The sequence below is a fragment of the Chionomys nivalis genome, chromosome 20 (assembly GCF_950005125.1).
Source record: "Chionomys nivalis chromosome 20, mChiNiv1.1, whole genome shotgun sequence".
In the NCBI taxonomy this organism is placed as follows: domain Eukaryota; kingdom Metazoa; phylum Chordata; class Mammalia; order Rodentia; family Cricetidae; genus Chionomys; species Chionomys nivalis.
In genome coordinates, this window is record NC_080105.1 from 10,505,108 (window position 1) to 10,528,501 (window position 23,394).

Sequence of the window (23,394 nt, forward strand, 5' to 3'; positions counted from 1 at the left end):
TCCTTCTTCATAACTGTAGCTTGTATCAAGTTGACATAAAACTAGCCACCATAGTTTTTCACTCAAGAAACCCAGGGCACCAGGAGCTTATCTAGTATCAATTAATTAATGAGTCAAAATTTCCCAATGCTTAATAGCTTATTTAAAAGAAAGTTTGCATTAAAATATTACTGCCAACTTAGACTCTATCAAAGAGTGATCTGATGATGTCTTATTTCTGCTCTAGAGGCATAGAGAGAGGTATATTCCTTAAATCTATCTCAACATGACAGATACTTTTGTGTATGGAATGGTCATAACCTATATATCTCTTCCCCAATGTATATGCCTGTTTTCAGGTATGACATCAAATGAATTAAGTATTATTTTTAGGATCTTCTAAAAGTTATCACAAAGAAGGATTATATGTGTTGGTGTCTATGTTCTTCATGAGACCTTTGCTTATTAGCATTGATTTATGACTGATGTCAATAAGACGGTGCCCTCTCCATTTTTGAATGCAGGTTTCTGTGATGACGTCTCTCTACACTTGTCTTACTATCTGTTTTATATAAGTTCTTAAGATGTATTACTCAAGATCACTCAATGAAATGGTTGCAGGCAAATGATTTGGAACAAAGTAGGCTCAAGCAACTATAGTGCATGTGCTTTGCTTTATGTTTTTGAATGAAGTTCCAATGAACTTTGTGAATTTTTAAGAAGTTTATATGTGAGACCACAGAACCTTTTTATAAAATTAAAGAATATGGATAAAACTGTCAAAATAACTACTCTTGTTTCTCCTCAACAGAATCCACATATTAAAATTCATTCCTAGGACAATGGTTGCCATGTCATATATTCACCTTTATTCGAAGCTTTATGTTCTGATTATACAGAGACTACTAATCATGTCAATAAGGGAGATGATTCCATGAGAATTAGTTATCTAATCTTGAGACTTGCTCAGAGTAAGAAATCTATTCTCACTTTCTTCACAATCTAAGTCCAGCATGTGACCTGACAGCCTGGAAACATCTCATATTAAAGACTTACCTGTGAAGAAGCAGTGACTACAATACAGTATCCCAGAAGATTTTGTTCTTGGTCACTCTTGTGTCAGATGATAATTGCCCTTTTAGGAATATAGGGATCCCCAGATCCCAGTTTGGGCTGGCATCATTTCCTGCTGCAGTGATACACTTCAACATCCCCTGGCTCTGGCCAAAGCACTCACATCTGATATTTGGGCTTGGATTCAAAGATTCATTTTCAGAGTCTTGTGTTTATGAAAAGCAACATCTTTTCAGCCTATGAATGTAATTGGAAGGATGAGGGGACAAAACTTTCAGAGGTGAGGAAATAATAACCACCTGTTCTTCATCTCCTCGTCTCACCATTATACAAACTGTAGCTAAGAAAGTAATGTTTTCATCAACTGCCAAGTCAGTCTTCTTTAAGTGGCTCGGCTAATTATTTATATGTATTTTGGAATTCTGAGCAGTTTAAAAATTTTTTAATAACATAGTAAATTAAATTTCACTATAAACTTAGACTTAAATAATTTATATTTTACAGTTACCTTAAGTTTGTAGAATATATGTTCAGAAATAGAAAAAGCAAAGATAGCATAACAAAGAAAGATAATTTCTCCATTTGACAGAATTTCCTTATGACTTAGATTCTTTAAAATATGAACTCCTTCATAACATGGCAATAGTGTTGGACATACATGTGCTGCTGAGGAGACAGTTTATGCCTCTCTGTTTTTTGTGTATACATGGCAACTATTCGTGTTTCCTTGATTATGAATCACTGTATTTTCTGAAAAATTATAGAGAACTAAAAGCATTGCTTTTATATTAAATACTTACATTTAAAACAGAAGTAAATTAAGATGTTCATGTCTTTTATTTCCTCAACAAGACTGAGTTACATCAATCCATTAAGAAATCATGGCTATATCAGTAAAGAAGCTTGAAAATACAATATATAGCAGCTACCTTTACAAAAACACTAACATTTCTGGAAAAACTTATTTTATAGCATTATAATGTTAAAATATGGTTTCAAAATTATTGTTTCACACAATTCCTAAGGACAGTCAAGTACCTTGAATGATCAATGTGAAGTGCATACAGTTAGGGAAAAATACTTAGCTTTTTCATTAAATATGAATAATAACAGATAAATGAATATAAACATCGATGTTAAATTTGAATTAGATAATTTAAGAAACATACTATTTTATCACACCCTTTATCTGATTAATTTTTAAACAACATTTCTTAGTTAAGAGAGGAAAAATGGGAGAGTAGCAATTTTATAAGATGGTTAAGACAGCAACTTACTAAAAGTGTGTTAACATCTATTCTATTGTTTAAATATATTTGTTTGTTTTAGATATTTAAAAGAAGCATTTCTGCACATTTAGCATTTCCTTCCCCCTGCTCTTTGAAATAGACACATGTGTAAATTTGCATGGTTATAAACAAAGCCCCTCAGGATTTCAAAAAGGATGCCCAGGAAATTGACCCTTACAGGTAGGTAGAAGTTGATAAGCATGACTAAAGTAATCTTAGGAGACACTGAATGAATAAAGGAATTAAAACTTGATTAAGTGAGAAGTAACATTGTTATATTAGGTATCATTCTGAAAAGAGAAAGGAGGGTGAAATTGTGCAGAACTTGATTAAATGATAGTATGGGAAACTGGCATTTTTATAAATACTAATTTTACTTTAAGTAATATCCTATTTTACATTATTTTTATGAAATATGATAATGAAGCATTACAGTCAAAAGATAAGTGCTCCCCTATAAGGCTTCCTATCTAATATATTCATATAAAGTCTTTGATAAAACTAAATGAAATGGGAAAATAAGGGGTTTCTCTTAATATACAATATACACGTGTATGAAAATGACATTATGTAGCACAGTACTGTGTACAATGTATGTACACAAAGAAATGTTTTGGAAATCTAAATAAAGCAATAAATCAATTGAGCTTATATTCTCTATTGTTTTATACTATGAAGTTACAATAACAAGGAAAATAGGTTATAAAACACAAGTTCAAAGGTGGCTAATTAAGTCTTAGTTACCGTAACATAAAAATAAAACTCACAAGTGTAAAATTATTTTTCAAGGCTCTAAAATTATTCAAAACTAACAAGAGCGTTCTATATTGACTGCTAAACTACTCAAGACTGCCTGCTTTCATATTATAAGAAAAATACTGGCAGACAACTAACCCATGCATTATGTCTAACAAACCATTAAATCACTATGGTTGTATAATTTTTTTCTCAGCATTTTACAAATACCCATTTCAGGAAGAGATGTGCAGTATCATTTCCTTTTACTTTTTCTTTCCAAATGCTTCTTTGTTACTTTTCCTACTGTCACAGTGGGATACCTACCAAAAACCTGTTTATATATTTGACAGCTCTCTTTCTACCTTTCATGGGTAATTTTATAAGTGCTTTTGAAGAAAAGAGGGTAAATTTCTTAAAAGAATAAATGAGACAATTTGGAAAAACTGAGCAATCGATTGTTGAGTAATTTTCACAAGGTCTGTTTTTTTAGCTCTGAACTTTTTAAAGCATTTTCCTTTTATTTTTGAGATTGATAATTATGTCATTTCTCCCTTCGTTTTTCTTCCTCCAAACCCTCTCCTTGCTCTCTTTCAAACTTATGGCCTTTTCCAATAATTTTTACATGCACACATGCATTTAGGAATATCTATATATGCATATGTCCCGCTCAAACTGTAAGATGTTACTTGTATGTGTTTTCAGGACTGACCACTTGGGATTGGTTAATGAATTGGTGCACTTTTCCCTGGGTAAGACTCTTTCTCCTACTCTTATCCCTTACTTGTTTGTAGTTCTTTGTGTAGCTCTGTGCCTTTAACAGTTCTCATTCTCAGTAAACTCTTTATTCTTTGACTTTCCATTGAAACATGAATCTCAATCTCTCTCCCTCTCTCTCTCTCTCTTTCTCTCCCTCATTTTCCTACCTGTCTCCTATATAGAACATATCCTATCTTCCGTCTTTAGGATCCATGTTCTTCTAGCGGATTTCTGATCCCTTTCCATTTCCGTTTTATCGAACCTGCGCTTCTGTGTTTGCCGCCCTCCTTTGTATAGGTAGAGTGATGACAGTTAACGAGAGCTCAGGTGGCAATTTCATCCTGGTGGGCTTCTCTGATCAGCCACAACTTGGAAAGATCCTCTTTGTGGTGGTGCTAATCTCTTACCTCCTGACACTGGTAGGCAACACAGCCATCATCCTTGTCTCCTGTTTGGATTCCGTGCTCCAAACACCCATGTACTACTTTCTTACCAACCTCTCTTTTGTTGATATCTGCTTTTCCACCAGCATTGTTCCTCAGCTGCTGTGGAACCTCCATGGTCCAGCCAAGACAATTACTCCCACAGGTTGTGCTATTCAACTCTATGTGTCTCTGGCTCCGGGGTCCACTGAGTGTGTCCTCCTCGCAGTTATGGCATTTGATCGCTATGCTGCTGTTTGCCGGCCACTCCATTATGCCACAGTTATGCACCCACGGCTCTGCCAGGCTCTTGCAGGAATAGCATGGCTGAGTGGAGTGGGCAACACGCTGATTCAGGGCACCATCACCCTCCACCTGCCTCGCTGTGGGAACCACAGGATTTATCACTTCATCTGTGAAGTTCCTGCCATGATCAAGCTGGCCTGTGTAGCAACGAAGTGCAGCTATTCATGGCTTCCTTGGTGCTACTCCTCCTTCCCCTGGCACTCATCTTGGTATCATATGGGTACATTGCCCAAGTACTGATGAGGTTAAAGTCAGCTCTAACCTGGGGTAAAGCTCTTGGAACCTGTGGATCGCACCTGCTGGTAGTAGTGCTATTTTATGGCACAATCACTGCTGTCTATATCCAGCCTAATAGTTCGTATGCACATAGTCAGGGGAAATTCATCACCCTTTTGTACACTGTGGTTATTCCTACTCTAAACCCCCTCATTTACACTTTAAGAAACAAAGATGTGAAGGGAGCTTTGAAAAGGCTAGTGAGAAAAGATAACAGCCCCAGAGAGAAAATTCTTGCGAAGTAGAGATATGGATCTGTTTTCAGTGATATGGAGGTGCTTATCCAGAGGCAATACCCAGGATCACCCTGACACAGATTATCCATAACCAAACTCACAGGCCTCTCTGGAGAGCTACCAGCAATAAAACCGCTCCCCTAATTATTGTACCCAGAGATGTCCTATGCTGATAATCACATTATCTAATAAACTGAAAACAGTTGCTGTTGTCAAGACTCCTGCAATCAATTTTCTCTTTTTATAGTCACTTTTTAAATTAAGAATTCTGGCTCTATATTATTAAAGATTTCTATTGATTGATCTCTTTTGTCTAAAGTGTGTTTAATGCTAGCTAAAAGTCTTTGAGGCATTCTTTAGTAGTGTGTTCATGCAAACCCTGTGAGACATAGTTTCTATATCCTTGGACCAAGGTCTCCTGGTAATGCCCTAGTCTAAGCCATACACCCGTGTTTTTGTTTTCCCTCAATGGTCTGCTCCAGTGGGTCTCCTAGTGGAGGTTTTTTCATCCTGTGTTTTTGCTAAATGAGATTTTCACAAAAAAAATTAATTTTACATATCAAGTTATGTACATTAGATGATAATTTCTGAACTGTGATTATTGTATTCAGAATATTAGGTGATTTTATTAAATAACATGATCTTAGAAATCCAGTCCCTTCCAGGCAAAACAAGACAAGAAATTTGTAGAACTAAAAAATGATTATGAATTCCTCGGTTCTCAGATTCAGCCTTCTCTAGTTAGTTTGTAAAATTCTTTAAATGTTTAAATAATGTAAAATGCATGTTCTTTTGGTTTTCTTTAACTAGTCTAAGCAGAGGTAAAAGAACTTATAAAATTTCAAATTGGACAAAATAAGAAGAAAATGTATTTCTTAAAGCCATTAAATCTAAATTTAAAAGTCACCCCAATTATCTTTAATTTGTCTTATTAACTCTTAAATATCAAATTAAACAACCCATTAACAACATTAAAAATTAAGCTTGATTACTGAAATTGATTGAAGTCATTTTTTTGTGGAACTGTCCTGTTTAAAGTTAGATTGTTAACTTGTGGGTATTTTTATTACATTTACAATAGAGTTTACCCACTGTTCACTGCTTCTGTCTGATTCCAAGAAGCCAGACATTGCTACACAGCCAACATTATTAAGTAAAATCAAAGGGAAGGTAATGGACCAAGATCTCAATAGATAAACAGTTTTCAAATAAAATTACAACACCTTGATTTCTGATTTAAAATTACTATAAAGATGTAGGAATCGAGCCAGTGTGAAGTATTCAGCATTCAGAAAGCATGATAGATCAGCAGACCAAAATGGAGGGCTCAGTCACAAATACTTGACATTTTCAGTGGCTTTGCTTATGACTTTCTCTAGTTTTTGATAAAACAATTTAAAATATTTATCATACTTTATTAATGCATGTGTCTTTGTGCACAAATCATACAGATACCAAAGAATTAAGAGAACTATTGGATTCCCTAGAGCTGGAATTGTCTGTCGGAGTCCACAATATACAGTGAATGTACAGATGACAGACCAACAGGCAGATCCTCTGGAAGTGTATACGTCCATGTCCACATGGAGCAACCCGATTTTAGAAAAATCACTGTCATATCTGTAAAAACCTTGTGAAGCCATGACTTTTCCCTTCAAAATGGAATTCCTTCCCAAAACACTTCAGCAGTGTGACTTCTGCACAGACAAGAGAGTAACCTTGCTCCATCCCCCACCTACCACACACAAACCAGGAGGCCTTAGGGTCATATCATTCATTCTTTGTTCTAATAGTCAAATTTACATAGAGACAATCTCACAAAATTGCCTGTTGACAGACTACATAAAAATTTCTGTAGAAGACAGGTACTTGGTGGGTGGAATTTTCTTCCTTTCTTTCTTTATATTTGCCATTGGGAGTCATTTTACTTCTATGTTCCTTTAGGTGTGATTCCATAATCCAATTTTAAAAAGTGGTTGGATACTCTCATAACATTTGTGCTGCTGTTGTGCCACTATAGTTTGCAGGTGGATGCTAGATCCTGTTGATGGGTGTAGATGGGTGGATGGTGATAGTGGATCACTCGTTTGCCATCAATTGTACTATTCTCTGCGAGAGTATGTTCACATAAGTAGTAATGTCAGTTCATAGACACTACAAATGATCCACAAAAAGAGTTATTTGGGAATAGCTTAAAGAGTAATAAAAAAGAGGGCGTAAGTGGGGTAAAAAGCAAGAAAACTCTTATGTAGCAAATACTGCATTTAAATCTACAGAAAATGTTCTCATTGCCACAGCTATAAATAGCCAACAAATCTATGAACAAAATATCTCACAAAGGAATAGCAAAAAGTTACTTTGCATCCTGTTTTGTGAGATTATTCTCTTTTTAGAGTCTGGTAGCAAGGTAAACTGTGCCTTTGTCAGCTAGAGACCTAGAAGTAGCTCTCCATTGAGGCCAGCGGCCTGATTTTTACTAATGAAGAGAACTGAGAAGACATCTGCAGCCTTGTAGGAGGAGCTGGTATGCTTGCTGCTCTTAAACTGACAAAGCTATAATCAATCAGCATAGTCATCAACACCATGAGAGATCTGAGAAAAATAAATAACATTAAAAAACATATTAAAGGCTTATCCAATATAATCAAGTTGGCTTCATCCCAGTGATGCAAACATGATTCACCATGCAGAAATCAATAGACATAATCCACCACATAAACAGACTAAAAGACAAAAACCATGTAATCATCTCATTGGATGCTGAAAAGGCCTTTGACAAAATCCAACATCCTTTCTTGGTAAAAGTCCTAGAGAGCTTAGGGATACAAGGGATATGCTTCAATACAATAAAGACAATTTATAGTAAACCCATAGCCAACATCAACCTAAATGGAGAGAAACTCAAAACACTTCCTATGAAACAAGACAAGATTGTCTACTATTTCCATAGCTATCCAATATAGGACTTAAATTCTTACCTAGAACAATAAAACAACTGAAGAAAATCAAGGGACTACAAATAGGAAAGACTGACAGACAGAAAGACTATGACAACATGCACAAGACCTTCAAAGGTTCAAACTAGAAAAAAATTCAGCACTGAGAAGAGGAGTATGGCAGGCTTCATGCTTAGGAGAAGTTACTTAACACAAGACAAACTCCATGCTGTTGGTGTGTGTGTGTGTGTGTGTGTGTGTGTATGTGTACTTTTTGTTTTGTTTTGTTTTTGTTTACTGACTTTTTCTATTAGATTTTCATTCTTTTTGTTTTTTGTTGCTTCTCTTTTCTTTTTCTTTTTGAGAGGAAAAAAATCCATGAAGTTGGGTGGGTAGGGAGTTAGAGATGATAAAGGAGTTGGGGGAAGGCAAAGAATATGGTCAAAATATATTATATGAAAAATAATAACAATTTTCAGTTCATCATAAAATAAATGAAATCCTTTCTTCAAAAATTGGAAACAAGATAATGACTTAAGTTAATAAAAAAAACCACAATATTATTGAATAACAAATAGTGTAATGGTAATTCCCTAGCATGATAGATAATTTCTGTATACTATCAAAAACTGGAACCAAAAAATCTGTTATGCTCTGTTCCTTACATGCAGAGAAATCACAATGGAAACAAATCTATTACACAATGCAATATGAGATAAAAAATACATTGTGAGGAAGACTGAGGAAAGTAACACAGTCAGAAGGATTTTATGGGGCCCTCTTCTCATTACTGTCCTCCACAGCAGTGCAGATCATTACCACAGCCACTCATTTATCAGGAAGGTAACTCAAAATACTGATTAAAGGAAGATTAGATATAAAACTTTATCTTTATCTTTATAACATGCAAAATATTGAAGGTAGGAAATTATAATTCATTTTGTTTGTGTATGGCACAAAATGACTAAATTTCATGTAGATGTGTTTTTACACTTTTAAAAAGTTGCTACCCCTATTCATTTTCCACACAACATTTCTAATAAAATTTAATATTTACTTAATCATTTTTTGTTTTGTTGAACTAATTGACTATTTCATATAAACAATAACAAGTAGTCACAATCAGGATAGTTTTTCTGATTAGAAGAATAATGGCTGTTAGCAAGTCTGCTCTGGAACCAAGGACTGGATTTCAATAGGACCTGTTTTCACCTAAGCTGAATTCTATCCTTGCTCTTGTTCTCTTCCAAGTATCTTCTTCACTGCTGCCTTGACATCCTTGTTCCTCAAGGTATAGATAAGAGGGTTAAGCATTGGGGTCATGAGTCTGTAGAAGAGTGCCAAAAGCTTGCCCTTCAGTTTTGCTGAGCTGCTGTTAGGTGCCATGTATGCATATCCACTGATGGCAGAGCCATAGAACATTATGACCACCAAAAGATGGGACCCACAAGTGTGAAAAGCCTTCTTCCGACCTTCAGAAGACTGTATCCTTATGACTGCTCTGACAATATTGACATAAGAGAAAAGAATTAACCCAAGTGGGATAACTTTTCTGACAACCACAGCAGCATACATCTCTATCTCATTGACCCAGGTGTCAACGCATGATAACTGAAGCATGGCAGGTACCTCACAGAAGAAATTCTCTATCTGGTATTTCCCACAACGAGGCAACAAAGAAGTCAGGACTGTCTGCACCAAGGAGTTGCTGAAACCAGTTACCCAGGCTACTGCTGCCAACAGCTGAGAGTGCATGACAACTGTGTGACGCCGAGGCTGGCAGATGGCCACATAGCGATCACAAGCCATGATAGAGAGAAGGCCGAGGAAGATGAACAGCTGTGCTATGCATCCCTCATAGCTGATGCTTCTCTTATGGCTCTGTACATTTATCAGCATCTGGGGACAGTAGAAGTAGTATAGCAGAGATCTAAAAAGGAAAGGTTGGCCAGGAAGAAATACATGGGGGTATGGGGTTTAGGATCAAGGCGAGACAAAATGATAATAGCTGAATTACCAAAGAGGGTCAATATATAGAAGATGGAGACGACGACAAGGAGAGCCATCTCCAGTCAGGGCCATTCAGAAAAGCCTACCAGAACAAAGCCGCTGGTGTGATGAGGGGTGCTATTGAGCCTTCTCATTGCTGGAATTCCATACTGAAAAATATCAATAATAGAGCTTTGCCGTCCTGGTTATCCTTAATGTTTCATGTAGTAAAGAAACTGGATAGGGGATGCTGAAACAAAACCATGAATAACTTCATTTTATTTCCGCAATAAGAAAAATAGTATTAACAGCTGTGCATGTATAGTCTGTCATCCGTTCTTATACCCACATTTTTACAAGTAAAGAGTTTTAGAAAGTCAAATTAGAACCAGGCATGGTGACTCACACTGGTAACCCCAACACTTGAAAGGCTGAAGCAAGAGGATTTATGTGAAAGAAAGGCCAGCACGGATTGCAGAGTGAGGCTCTGTGTCTCTCCATTGCTCCCGCATCTACCTAAATACCGAACAAAAATAAAGAAATAAAAGGCAAATATAATAAAGATGTATTATATGATACTTGTTATCAGGTGTTGTATCTATTAACACAGAAGAAAGTGAAAACCTCACTGAAGCTTCATTAAGTTTGTAATTTACTCAAAATATTTTTGAACATAATTTTTTTCAATTGAACTTCCCTTCCTGTAGGTTCTTTTATTTATTTTTTAAAAGAGAACAAACTATCCTTTTTTTTTTTCATTTCACGTACCAATACCCCCTTCCTCCCCTCCTCCCATTCCCTCCACCTTTCCCCCAACCCCATTCATGCCTCAGAGAGAGTAAGGCACATTCCTACAGGTTCTTAATACTTTTGTATAATAGAAGTTTGAAATTGCTACCCATGAAAAGCAGTCAGTTGGTGGTGACAAATATACTTCTTTTTCTTTTCTTTTCTGTTTTTTTTTGTAGAATCTTCTCTCTGCTTAATATAATTAAGACAACAAGGATAAAACCTCTAAAACGCAGGATAATGTGCATGTAAAATTAATATACAAAGATGTTTAGCCACAGAATAATGAGGAGTTAACATCACTGAGACTGATGGTATAAAATGTGTCCTTTTTTGTTTATGTAAAGAAATATACACACAGCGGGGCAGTGGTGGCACATGCCTTTAATCCCAGCACTTCCCTTGGAAGGCAAAGGCAGGCAGATCTCCATGAGTTCAAGGCCATTCTGTTCTACAAGAGCGAATTCCAGAACAGGCTCCAAAGCTACCAAGAAACCTGTCTCAAAAACAAACAAACAAAAAACAAAAAAAGGAAAAAGAAACATACACACACACATACACCAACAGTCAAATAACACAAACTATAAAAGTCAGTTTCCAGAGATGATCTCATTTTTTTCCAATTTAGTCATACTTCCTACATGAGGAAAATTCTCACATGATTTCTTAAAATTTTGCATTATATTCATGTAATCTTCCTGAAGCTAGAATGATTGTTTATATATTCAGCTTTATGCAGCAGAATGGGAAAAGTTGTGAAGAATATTTTTAAAAATTATCTGGTACTTGTTTGTGTTGTGACAGCCACCAAAAATATGACTATGTACATATGCAAATTGATTGCATTGTATGTTTCATGCTCCTTTGTGTAAAATAAACACTTGGTTTAAATGAGAACAAATTACTCAAATTACACAGTTGAAGTACAAGGTTACATAAATGTAATATTGTTGTTGAGATACCAAACATTATCACGACTCTTGGTAAAAAGGTTTTGTAACCACTTTAGAGATAATGTTTAATTTAATTTAAGAATAGTTTTAATCCCAAAATAAAGATATGTATAATTCTATTCCTTCACTTACTATAGAATTTTTGACAGTTTTATATGAATTTGTTTTTATCGCCATCTTATTTTTGACAAAGTTGTACATGCTGTCTATAAATAATTTGAGAAATTTGAGAAATATGACTAAATATAGTGACTTATTCATGTGATAATAAATCCTAATAATTATTGTTGAAAACACTTTACCTCAGCTCTGTTAGCATTTTTCAATAATAGAAGGTATCTTTTTACCTTTGGTCACCCCTTTGTATGATAGATTTCTTGTTCTTATCTCTCTTGTTTCACTGAAATGTCTTATTCTTTGCTAATTATCTATGCAATTCCTTCTGTACCTCTCCAGCATCCCAGTAACTTTTGTTCAGCTCTGGTTCTGCCAGATCTTACATGCTGTTTGTCCAGCCAACAAAAGTAGTTATCTCAGAATAACTCATTATATGAAGCAGGCAAGATATAAAAGGTGAAATATTTTCTCACTTTTTTGAGATATATTTAGTTGAAATCATGAAAAAAACACAAAAATAAAAAATGTGTTCTTTGCCTTTCATAGAATTAACAATTTTATTTTACAATTGTATTACTTTTTCCATATTTCTTTTTTATTTTTTTTATTATTTATTTATTTATTTATTTATTTTTGGATTTTCGAGACAGGGTTTCTCTGTAGCTTTTTGGTTCCTGTCCTGGAACTAGCTCTTGTAGACCAGGCTGGCCTCGAACTCACAGAGATCTGCCTGCCTCTGCCTCCCAAGTGCTGGGATTAAAGGCATGCGCCACCATCACCCGGCTTTCCATGTTTCATTTAGTGATTGTGCTTTGTTTTCTACTAACCAATTACAATAGATGTGGCTAAATATAGTTCCCCTCCAAAGAACATTGTAGTTCCTCTTACTGATATTTGTCATACTTGACATTATGGTTTCAATTATTTCCTGTCAGAGCCCTCAATGAAGACATCAGGAGCTGTTGTTTGGAACAGAGAAAACATCCATGCATTTCATTTCAGTCACTTTATAGCCCTCATAGTGGAATTACTGGCTAAGGAAGATATCATAGAAATTCAGTGATTGGATGTAAGAGAGTAGATATGGAACAAAAAAAATTTCATGACATGAAAAATTTCAGGTTGATTACTATCCCACAATGGCAAAGAATGTTTTGGTCACCAGTTTCCTTGTGGTTCATGAATTTCATAATGGATATAAGCAGAACTATTTGATAAATTGAGGAGATAAACATCCTAAGTATAATTTGAGTTACCAGATCATAGTCATAAACAGATTGTTCTTTTGCATGTACCAATAAGCATTCCTTTTGGATTTAACTGAGATAAACATGAGAATTAATATTTTACGAAAAGAAAGGTGTAAGACTTTTAGCCTTCATGGATGGTCTTTGGACAATAGAGAACATCTGGAAATGGTATTTAAAGTGTAACAAACCACAAAATTGGATTTCACTCATGGTGGCATTTCATCTTGAACAGCATGACTTCTACATTTTTAAAGTATATGATTCATTACTAATTTTAAGGAAAACACAGCTAAAAGAAATTTTTAAAATTTCTAAATGAAATGGTGTTTCCTGAGAAAATTTTCCAAATAGCCTTTATTATTCTGAGAAAGTTTATAAGACAGAGTAAATATGTTTAGAGGTTTACTTAGAAAATAATATTTATAGCTATTTTAAACAAATAGTTGACAACAATTATTCAAAAAATGTTCTCATGCCTACATTCATAAAAAAAATGTAGCCTTTCAGTTTTAAGCAGAAAAGGAGTTTATGTGTAGGGTGCATGATCAGATTGCCATGGGTAGAAGGCTCCTAATAACCTGTCTTTTCATTGTTTTTCTTTTTGCAAGCTAACTAGAGTGATAATAAACTCAATGAGCATTTGCAAGGTTCATTGTGAGTAAGCAGTGCAAATAAAAAATGTAGACTCCCTAATCCTCAGTGGCCATTCTTTGCAGATTATAGCTAATACATATAGAATTATGACTATGTGGTAAAGAGGAATCCAGATTCTTGATTATTTAAATCATTTCTCAAACCTATAAGTTGGTTTCTTATGAAATCTCCTTTGGTTTTGAGGACAATGTCAGTTCATGCTTTAGCATAACTACCTGGCACAGCTTCTCCTGCCATTCACTTGGCTATCCTGATGGATGAAACTAGTAATCCAATCTCAATATCACCCATGATGGTCAAGTTTAAGATGACTAGCCGGGTGGTGATGGCGCACGCCTTTAATCCCAGCACTCGGGAGGCAGAGGCAGGCGGATCTCTGTGAGTTCAAGTCCAGCCTGGTCTACAAGAGCTAGTTCCAGGACAGGAACCAAAAGCTACAGAGAAACCCTGTCTCGAAAATCAAAAAAAAAAAAAAAAAAGATGACTTTGGTTTAATTTATTGTAAATTAATTTTTTTATTGACTGTAGTAATTTTAATTCCCAATCCCTGTTGTGCCTCTCTCCTGCATTGCTTATAGCCTCTAACTGTGAAACAAATGTTTTTACTATCATTACAGTTCACAAAGCAATACTTTGAAAAATATAAGAAATAAAAGTAAAGTTACCGTTTTTAGAATACTGACTGCTCATCCTAATGGAAGATGTGTCTCGGGTTTCTGGGTACCTCACTTCTTAGGCTGGCTTCACCTTTCGCTTCTGTAGTTCCTTGCAGCTCTGAACCTTCGGTGTATCTAACCCTCACCACAAATCTGACTCTGCTTATTTTGTAAGTCACATTTGCCTATAATCTGCCTTTTAACCCTTGTAGACTAGTGACATTAGAACCAAATGTGCTAGAAATTCTGACCTTAGGGAGTCAGTCCCTCTGTTGCAATTAAGCAGAATTTAAGTAAATGAGAATTTTGGCCATGGGGGAAAATACAAGAAATAGCAGCATAAATTATTACAAAGCTATTAAATTTTATGTGATTCTTCTACTGGTCTTATCTCACTTTTTAAAAAATTATCTATTTCTTTTGTGTAATACACACTGAAGACACTTTATATTTAAAGTTACATTCAATTTTGAAGATGCCCCCTAGCTGCTGGACTGACCCTCAGTTCTCCTTGAGACTCTTTCCAGTAAGGATGCTCTGAGATACTAATGAACTGTGCCTTACAGTTGCCTGCTTTTGAAATTAGGTTAATAAGCAGCATGTAATTAATATTATTTGTGACTGGTTTCTGTTGTCTAACATTTATGCTTTTCACATATCATTCCACCTATGAAAAGAAGATGTACAACAGCAATTATACTTTTGGTTATATTTAGAGGCACATGATGTGGAAAGAACTTTCTCGTATATATCTTTCAATGGACAAATGAATAATTTTTATTTTTTGCTAAATCTAGGAATGTAATTTCTTTTTTCCATATTTACAAGTAATTTTTTCTTTTTTATTATTATTTCATTAAAAATTTCTACCTTCTCCCATCCTCCCATTTCCCTCCCGCTCCCCCCACTCCCCTCCCCCTCCCTCTCCAGTCCAAAGAGCAGTCAGGGTTCCCTGCCCTGTGGGAAGTCCAAGGCCCTCCCCGCTCCATCCAGGACTAGGAAGGTGAGCATCCAAACAGACTAGGCTCCCACAAAGTCATTACATGCAGTAGGATCAAAACCCAGTGCCATTGTCCTTGGCTTCTCAGTCAGTCCTCCTTGTCAGCCACCTCAGGCAGTCTGGTTTGATCACATGCTCCATCATCCAGCTGGCCTTGGTGAGTTCCCAATAGATCAGCCCCACCGTCTCAGTGGGTGGGTGCACCCCTCGTGGTCCTGACTTCCTTGCTCATGTTCTCCCTCCTTCTGCTCCTCATTTGGACCTTGGGAGCTCAGTCCATTGCTCCAATGTGGGTTTCTGTCTCTATCTCCAACCATCGCCAGACGAAGGTTCTATGGTGATATGCAAGATATTCATCAGTATGGCTATAGGACAGGGTCGTTTCAGGCTCCCTCTCCTCAGCCGCCCAAGGATCTAGCTGGGAACATCTCCATGGACACCTGGGAATATCTCTAGAATCAAGTCTCTCGCCAACCCTAAAATGGCTCCCTTAATTAAGATATATACTTCCCTACTCCCATATCCACCCTGCCTTCATCCCAACTGTCCCATTCCCCCAAGCTGTCCCCCTTCTCCCCTTCTCACTTTTTTCTCCCCATTTCCCATTACCCCGACCCCACCCCACCCCCAAGTTTCCAATTTTTGCCTGGCAATCTTGTCTCCTTCCAATATCAGGAGGATAATTATGTTTTTCTTTGGGTTCATCTTATTTAGCTCCTCTAGGATCTCATATTATAGAGTCAATGTCCTTTATTTATGGCTAGAATCCACTTATGAGTGAGTACATACCATGTTCCTCTTTTTGGGTCTAGGTTACCTCACTCAGGATAGTGTTTTCTATTTCCATCCATTTGCATGCAAAATTCACGATGTCATTGTTTTTTACCGCTGAGTAGTACTCTAATATGTATATATTCCACACTTTCTTCATCTATTCTTCTATTGAAGGGCATCTAGGTTGTTTCCAGGTTCTGGCTATTACAAATAATGCTGCTATGAACATAGTTGAACAAATGCTTTTGTAGTATGATAGAGCATCTGTTGGAGGAATGTAATTTCTTATCTAAATGTTAGAGCAATTTCATTTTTAATAAAGATTGCCAACCAGGTTACAAAAGGATTGAAATAATTTATGCTCCAGCTGTCATCAATCTTCATTTCCTTTAAAGCCTCTTAGATTGGTCATATCATATTTTATAAAATTATTATTTATCCAGTTTGTTTTGTATATTAAAAAATCACCGTTAAGACAATAATAATTATGCTGAAATAAACATGAATATGTGTACATATTTTTCTATGCACCTACATATACATATAAATAACATAATATTTTCTTCAACTCAAATATTCAAATAATGTAACTGTTGATTCAGTTAATGTTTGGTAATGATTAAGCATGTTAAAAGTTTGTTATTTTCAGACAATGAGGACTACTGAGAACTGAAGAACAATGGCAATGGGTTCTTGATCCTATTGCATGTAATGGCTTTGTGGGAGCCCAGGTAGTTTGGATGCTCACCTTAATAGACCTGGATGGAGGTGGGTGGTCCTTGGACCTCCCACAGGGCAGGGAAACCTGCTTGCTCTTTGGGCTAAGGAGGGAGGAAGACTTGATTGGGGGAGGGGGGGAATGGGAGGTGGTGGCGGGGAAGAGGCAGCAATCTTTAATAATTAAATAAATTAATTAATAAAAAAGTGTTATTTTGACTAATTGGATATGAAATACATTTAAAATTTGAGAATCCTTTCTGATTTAAGGTGAAGAATTTAGTTCTGCTCAGTAAACTTCACAAGCTTATCATGAGCACATTCTCTCTCCTTAAATCTGACGTGCTATAAATATCAATTCAATCTAAGCAGCTGAAAACTGTTCACACCTTCCTCCATCACATGTGTGTGTCTCTGTGTTTGTATGTATAGAGCAGGTGTAATGCTCAACTATGTTCATATCAGCATTATTTGTAATAGCAAAAACCCTTAAACTATAAATTCTCATCAAATGAAGAATGCATAAATAAAATGTAGTATGTTTACATAATGGAGTACCACACAACAGAAAAAATAATGACATCTTGAAATTATCAGACAAATGGATGGATCTAGAAAAAATCATATTGAGTGAGGTAACCCAGACCCAGAAAGACAAATATAATATGTACTCAGTCGTAATAGCTTTTAGAAATACTTCCAGCTGTCATGGGTGCAATATTATTTCTGTGGGATCTTTTAAAAACTAAAATGAAACTTAAGTTTCAAGATTACTATCTGGTACAATTGCATATAGTCTCTGAGTAGTTGGTAGGGTTTTTCTGAAGTTCTTACTTGAAGATCTGGCCAGAATGTTGTAAGAAAGCACACCATCAAAGCTAGCCAAGCTGGAATTATCTTGAGCATTTTGTAGCTCAAAACCTATCCTAGTGTGGTGGAGATGAGGCTGATACAAGTCGTCTGTTATAGAGCTGGAGGTGTCAAAAGGAGTTGGATTTGAAAGAGAGAAGGGAGAGACTAAGATCTGCAATTGGCCTACCTGTTTCCATAGCCTGCAGGGCCTGCTAATCCCAGGGAATGCCTGCAGATGATACGTACTGGGATATCAGTATGAAGAAATATTGGGTGAAGAAATATTGTAGGAGAAGGTCTTCATGGTCTGTTGGGTAGGGTTTCAGAGAGGAGGGGCTACTGCAGTGGGTGTGCTGCTGCAGAACTGGGGATGAGACTGGAGATGGGACTGGGAAGAATGGAGGGAGAGGTAAAGACATTCAGTTAACCGAGCGGCTTCCCTGGCCTGAATGACCTGCAAGTTCCAAAATATTGACCATTTAGCATTAAAAAAACTTCCATGGAAACACTTGAAAATAAATGTTTTCTTTAATATTTTAAAGCAAATAGTTTCAAATTAACATTTCAGCATATTGTAATATTTACACTGTTTTAGTTAATTACAATTTACAAAAGAATTCAAAGACTTTTAGCATGTGACATTATAAAATAAAGACATGAACTGATATAAGACCATTATATAGTTACTTTAGAACAAAGATTTGTGTGTGATATAACTGGATAGGAAGCAGAAGTCTTGGGGGCATCAGGGACTAGAATTTGCAAAACTTCTGAGATATTGCAATTTAGATTTTCATCCTGAACTAAAACATAATAGAATGCTCTCTATTGTATTGGTCTCTTTAGTTGTATCCCTTAGTATTTAAAATCATTTCAGAATTAGTAATTAGAACATAGCCCTGGATGAAGAGATACTTTCAAAATTACAAAGATACTCAATATAAATTGGAACTGGAGGTTACTCTCGTGCTTGCCAGTTCCCAGATGAACTTGCAGAGGTTTAATATTACTTATAATTGTTTTGCCAATGTCTCAGGCATATTACTGACGAGTTCCCACAATTAAATTAACCAGTTTTTGCTATTCTGTGTATTACCATGTGGCTGTGCCTTACTGGGAATAATCTGGCATCTTTTTCCTTCAGCGTCTCCCAGACTCCACCTTCTTTTTCCTGTTTGGATTTCCTGCCTAGCTACATTCTGCCCTGCCATAGGCCAAAACAGCTTTATTCATCAACCAATAAAAGCAATATTCATTCACAACATAAGAATGACATCCCGGATCAATAAGTCAGACAGAAAATGTATCAATATTTGTTTGTTTACTCTGGTTCTATATTCATGTTTATTAGTGAATAATTCTGTGTGGTTCTGTTGTTACCTATTCCTGCTCAGAACTTTTCTCAGGCCCAAAGTTCTCCTCAGGGCTGCCTTGACTTTCTTGTTCTGTAAACTATAGATGATGGGGTTCAGCATGGATGTCACCGCTGTATAGAAGAGGGCCAAGAATTTGGCTAGTCCTTCCTGGTGAGTGACTAGCCTTGGGCCTCAAGTAGGAAATAGATGCTGAGCCATAGAAGAGTGTGAATACAAGTAGGTGGGAGGAAGAGGTAGAGAGAGCTTTATGGCGTCCCTCAGGTGAAGGCATCAGCAGCACGGCAATCAGAATCCTGACATAGGAAGAAATAATCAGAAAAAATGGGCTGGATATGCAGAGGACTGCCGCCACAAAGACGGCAGCCTTGTTTTGGGATGGATCTCCACAGGCAAGTGCCAGGAGGGGTGGAAGGTCACAGAAAAAGTGGTCTATCTCACAGGGCCCACAGAAGTCCAAAGAAAAAATAAAATTCGTCTGTCCCAACCCTACTATGCATCCCATTCCCCATGAAACCATTGCCAAATGGGCAGATACCCCATGGCTCATTCGGGTTGCATACTGGAGTGGGTAGCATAAGGCCATGCAGCAGTCAAAAGCCATGGCTACCAGTAGACAGCACTCTGTTATTCCAAAGAATGAGAAGAAAAACATCTGTGTGGCACAAACCTCCCAAGAGATCCCTCGAGACTCACTCACAAGACTCTGCAGCATCTTGTTTATGACAGAGCAAGTGTAGCCAATCTCCAGGAGAGACAAGTAGGCCAGGAAAAAGTACATGGGTGTGTGCAGGGCTGGACTTGTAAAGATGGCAAGGGCTATGAGTGCATTGCCTGTCAGTGATACCAAGAACATGAGGAGGATGAGGGTGAACAGGAGGAAGCACTCTCCAGGGACTTCAGAGAACTTAGCAAATGCAAGGCGTTTGACAGACAAGCTGTTCTCCAGCCACAGGGAGCAATTGACACTCATCTCCTGGAAGAGAGAAGAGCAAGTCATTAGAAGGATTCTTGCAGGTGGGGGAAATTATTCAATTTAATACTTAAGATCCTCAGTTAAGTCAGAGACAGAATCTTCATCTTCAGCCATAAAATTAGTGTTTACAAACAAGTATTTATCGTCACAGAGTTTCATATCTAACCTTTTTCTCTGCTTACCACATCAAGTGATTTTCCAACGTGTACTGAACATTATACTGAGTGACTCAGGACTTAGGACAGGTGCTGTACCCTTGTATTCCCAGCCCTGATGAAGCTGAGGCAGGAAGCTTACCATTGGTTTGAGTTCAGCCTCACTTGTGGAGTAAGATATCAGCCAAATAAAAGAAAAGGAAATCATTACTTGTGACTCAATTCTTTTTCCATGCTTTTCATTGACGTGTTATCAATGTCCCCTTGAAAATCTGCTCTCCCACCAACTCTTATCTATGCTTTCCTATTGCTGTGGATACTCTCTCTCCACCCATATCAGAATGTAGTAGGGCTAATATTCATATACGTGCCTTAAAACATAATTCCTTCAGCCGGGCAGTGGTGGCGCATACCTTTAATCCCAGCACTTGGGAGGCAGAGGCAGGCGGATCTCTGAGTTTGAGACCAGCTTGGTCTACAAGAGATAGTTCCAGGACAGGCTCCAAAACCACAGAAAAACCCTGTCTCGAAAAACCAAAAAAAAAAAAAAGAAAAAAAAAGAAAAATCATTCCTTCAAGTATGACTTATATTTATGTGAAGATAAAATCAAATCAAATAACATCTTAGAGAGCAGGCTGGTCATGAACTCACAGAGATCAGACTGCCTCTCTTTCTAAGTGCTGAGATTAAGAGCATATTCCACCACCACACAGCAATTTCCATATCTTAATAGTTCCCATCTTTTAATAGAGCATGCTTTCTTAGTGAGAGTATCATGGTATGCACACTAAATTTCTACTTTCTTATTGTTATTCATAAAATTCTATGAATCAGAGCATTGAGTTTAATAAAGAAAAAAAAGAGTAAAAGAGATGTGGTCTTGGTATGTAGTACAGGCTGGCATCAAATTCCCAAATTCCCTGCCTCAGTCTCTGGAATGGTGGGGTTCCCACAGTAAGTCATTGTGCCTGGCATGATAGAAATTTCTCTTTAACCATTCACTCAATGGACCTCACATTATAGTTCCATCAAACTGCTTGGATTTTTCACGTGTAGTATTTATACACTTCATTTTCTCTTTGTTCATTTTCTCACTGTATGGCTTCTGTGTCCTTGCTTCATTGTTTATCTATCTAGTAAACTCTTCAGTTCCAGTATAACTTTGTCTTTTTTCTGAAAATCACACAACTCTTCCACCTAGCAGTCACACTCCACGCTTTTCTCACTAAAACTGATAAAATAGCATCTACCACTGTGGTATTGATTACTTCTCATTTCCTTCTGAGTACAGCCTTATACAGAGACTGTGTACGGACTTCACTTTCTATCATTATATTTTCCATCTTTAACAATCCATAAATTCTCATGTAATGAGAAGTCTCCCAGCATTCTGTTCTGTCCACTCCACCTATCTAAGCTGCTGTCCTATCAAAAGGGCCAAGGCAGTTTTTTTTTTTATTAACCAATGACCTTCCTCCATCATAGAGTGAAATACAGGTTCACTCTGGGAAGACTGTGTATCAGTTAAAATCTTAGTATAGACAACAATGCAGATAACACTGTTTAAACTCTGTTCTTTAATTTGACCACTTATTAAAAGGGGCTGAGAAAGAAATCTATTCCCCCATGAGACTGCTTTAGTGAGAACTACGTTACTTCCCTAAAATCACTTTTAAAGTGGTCAGGTGCTGAATGCTTACTAGCCACACAGGATATAAACAGGGTGTATGTCTACGCACAGCCATACTATATTTACCTTTGTGTACACTGTATTTTGGGAAAACTCACACCACAGTTGGTAATCTTTGCTCCTATCATTAATTGCTCTCTAAATTATAATTTTTATTTTGTGGATAATGGAAAAGCAAGATTACTTAAAACCTGCATACACATATAAAAATGGTGCCTGCATCTTCTTTCCTGAGAGGATATAAATGTGTATAATGCATTATTGTATCTATTAGATAGATATTTACCTGTGTATGCAGAAGTTCTAAAAACATAAGGGTAGAGAACACGTGGGCTGACTGAAAGTTCTGATGAGCACGAAGCAGGAAGTCTGGGATTACTTGGACTCTCAGGGAATTCAGATCTTGTAAAAATAGCCAAAACACTGGGTATTCTGTTGTGATGCTTTTTATACTTACTTTGAAGTATTATAAACTTTCCTGTGTACTATATTAAATTCAAATATCTATATTTCTCATGTATTTTGTATTGACAAAATCCACATGTGACTGAACAAAGGAAAATAATCTAAAAAGCCAACCCAGAAAGAGTTATGTTTTAAATTTGAAATATTTTCTTAAATACGCTGCACTTAGTAGTAGTTTCTATATTTGTATAATAAGCTCTCCATATACAGAGTGTGGTCTTGAATCTTAATTAAATTTTCAGGAACTCAGTTTAGGAAATGCAACCAGAATGATATATTTTCATCTCTATCCGTGGAGAGAAAATTATTTACTCAGAAGGAGTATCAAGATTCTTGAGAAAGAAATAAGGGTCAGTGTGCTCTGGTGTAAATATCCTATCTGCCTCTCACCTGTTACATTTTCTTGATCTTAATTTTGGAATCACTGGTTCCTTGTAAGCACTACATGATGTAATCTTCCCCATCTTTCTAGTTAAGCAATTTTAAGTGGTTTTATACCAATAATCAGCTCTATTTTATACATAGGCCTTCAGTGTTATAATGTGTGCCCTAAGAACTGGTAAGGTCTGGAGGTTCACTTGGCAACTAACTATATGCAAGAGATGGTGCACGAGATGAGAGGATTTTGATATCTTACAGTCTTGGTTTTGCATGATACACTACACATCTCAGAGCCCCAAGTCAAGCTCACTATACGTTGTTCTGCTTTGTGAATGATACAGGTGAAAAACATCATTTCCCAGAGTCACAAGGTTAGGAAAGTTCATTGGTGGATTCGGTTCCTTGTCTGATCTTATAAGCTATGACACACTGTAAGATACTGTTTCTGAAACAGTGCATTGTCTGCAGGTAGAAACTGTCAGGAAGGGAAAGAATTTCTGTAGATTGAGCAGGAAAAGATAATTAGGATGCTTACTCCCATTTTCCCGGTTTTACCACATTCACTCACCAAGGACCACTTACCCAACTGA

General features: G+C 36.6%; 3 pseudogenes; 1 reads left to right on the forward strand and 2 right to left on the reverse strand.

Annotated features, from left to right (window-relative positions):
* LOC130862527 (non-receptor tyrosine-protein kinase TNK1-like) overlaps positions 1–23,394 on the reverse strand; it is a 414,731-nt pseudogene that overhangs the window by 260,516 nt on the left and 130,821 nt on the right.
* On the forward strand, positions 4,142–5,085 carry LOC130862529 (olfactory receptor 2G3-like; annotated as a pseudogene).
* Positions 19,140–20,109, reverse strand: LOC130862531 (olfactory receptor 10C1-like; annotated as a pseudogene).